Raw genomic sequence first — 2690 nt, 5'->3', positions numbered from 1 at the left:
CACTTCATCTCTCCTGGGCTGTGCTGGCGACAGGGTGGGACACAGGGCAAGCCCCTGCCTTGGGGGCCTGGGCAGTGAGTCACCCAGAAAGAACAAAGAACAGCGAAGCCAGTGGCCATGCGTGGGGACCAAGGACTGAGGCGGCTGGAGATGGGGGGGCGGCTGGATTCTGGCTACTTCCCTCCAGGCGGGGGGTGGGCACCTCACAGCTAAAATGACCTGGAGTTCACTTTTGCAGAGAGCTATCGCTGCAGAGTTGAGAAGGGACCGTGGGCAGGAGAGCAGGAGCGAAATACAGCTGGGAGGAGGTTCTGTTAGGGTGGGAGGGCCCAGGGCCAGGGGCTGGGAACAGACTGCTGGGGTGGGGGAGGGGAGGGGCAGGGGTCCTGGGGGCAGCAGAGGAAGCACTGTTAGACATCCAAGGAGGGAGGCTGCCGGCCCGCGCAGGGGTCAGGCTGGAATTGGATTCTTCCTGCGTGTTCTCCCACCCTCACCCAGAGTGGTTTGTGCTGACTCTTCCCACTCACCCCTGGACTTTCTGTATCAGCCACACCCCTGCCGCGAACCAGCCAGATTCAGATGCTTGTCACACCAGGCAGCCTGGGCCTCTGGCACTGTGGTGGCATTCAGTGCAACTCGTGAGAGAAGCGCAGCTTCAGGTTCCCGACACCAGTCCTGCCTCCTTCGCCACCTCCACATCCTCCCTGTCCCGGGGCGAGACTGTTCCCCTGGAGCCCCCTCTCGCCCCCTCTCTTCTGAGACCAGCACGTGCTGCCTGGAGGATACACCAACCCCGCCCCCCACCTATGACCAACATGGCTCAGACTCTGATCCCCTTATACAGGTGACCCAAGGGCAGAGGCTCTGTGCAACCAAGAGAAATCTACACCTGTTCCCTGGGTGTCTGAGACTAGTCACATCCTCTGAATGACCTGCCCTCACGAGTAATCCTGACATTTCCAATACAGATGAGACAGGACCCTTACGTAGGCACCTCTTTAAAAATCCACAATTCCTACCATCATGACTTAGTCTACCTTTATTGCTCTTGCTGTATTATAAAGTTTTAATTTATTTATCTGTTTTGTTTTCTAATCACTGATCCTCAGGTTTCAGTCCAAACAACTGCTAGGGAGCCTTCGCTCCCCCAGCCGGTTTCCAGAATCTTCCAGGAGAAGCACAGACCCAAGCTGGTGCTTTAATTGGGTAACAAAGAGATGAGGACAGTTGTCTTCTTTTGCCCTCACAAAAGGTTTTAGATCTCTCCTGATGTGGAATGTAAATCCTACACTGGCCATCTTACACAGCCAGGAGCTCGAGGGCTCAAAGAATCCTGGGAACGTGGATTCACAGGCGTGAAGATTTCCTCCAGGAAGATTGAATGAACACTATTTGATAACGCAACAAACTGATGATAATCAACAACATGTTAGAATTTAAAATAAATGAAAGAGTGGAATTGGAATGTTCCTGAGACAGAGAAATGACAAATGACTTAGGTGATGGATACCCCCAAATACCCTGATTGGATTAATTCCCATTGTACCAAAACATTACATGTACCCTATAAAGATACACAACTATTATACACCCATAATAAATAAAAATAATTTTTTTAATTTAAAAAATAAAACCAACATTCCAAGACAAACTACCGCCGAGGAGGTTGAATTTTATATTTTCTAAATGATCCTTCACAAGTCAAATAAGAAACGGGAGTCCCCTGCATTGATCAACCAGTTAAGCGCCACAGATGACAGAAAACAGCTCCTGAGTCGAAGAGCATCGGCTTCTGACTGGCCACAGACAAAAAGCCTCCCAGCCCTTGGGAACAAATCCAGGCAATTTAGCCTGGCAACCATAGATGGCTGAGCTGGAGGGACACTGGCAATCGGATCGATGCCAATGGATGCCTCTCTGCCAAAAGGACACTGTCCAGTGAGAGTAACTGGATCCAGATGAAGGTCATCCCCCACTGCTCACTGGGATGAAGACACAAGATACAGCATAGTGGGAACCCCAACAAAGGAGGGCCACGGATGCTTTATGTCCTTTGAAGCTCTAGGTGTAAAAACAACAAGCTCCAAAACCAGCCTCTCTTCTCGGTCTTTCAGCTGCTGGTCAGCACGACTGGCAGAGAACTGGCTGATGACACCCCCAGTATACCTTTATGATTACCTCGAACGTGTGCCGGGACTGCTGCCTAAGAACCGGAAGGAACCCTGAACTAGAGGCCCAGGGACACACATACCTGGTGTGTCCCTGGTCTACAATGAGCCCACATCTGAACACGCCACTGGGGAAATACCAGCCAGCAGCCAGTGGGCATGGAACCAGGTTGATTATTCAGAGCCCTCTGCTAACAAGCTCCAAGTCTGGTTCCTTGTAAAGCACTGTCACACTCACTGGGTCAAAAATAACCTCATCAAAAATGAAAGATGGTCGAACTGCCACAAGACACCAGGCTAGGATGTTTCAAAACTGGAGGGAGCCAGAGACCACCAAATGTAATCAAGGCTCAGGGTGGTCTATGCAAAGTTGGCCGCCAGGTGGGGTGGCAGGAATGCAGGAAGATGGCTGGCATTTACAAATAGTTTCTTCCCCAGGTCCCCCTGTCTCTGATGAGATAGAATGCATCCAATCCTAAAAGAGGACTGCATAACTACTTGATTGTGACTGTTCCGAAAGGG

Source organism: Propithecus coquereli, unplaced genomic scaffold (genome assembly GCF_000956105.1).
Source record: "Propithecus coquereli isolate 6110/MARCELLA unplaced genomic scaffold, Pcoq_1.0 Scaffold686, whole genome shotgun sequence".
Taxonomy (NCBI): domain Eukaryota; kingdom Metazoa; phylum Chordata; class Mammalia; order Primates; family Indriidae; genus Propithecus; species Propithecus coquereli.
The sequence above is the reverse complement of the archived record's forward strand: the minus strand, read 5'-3'. Positions refer to the sequence as shown.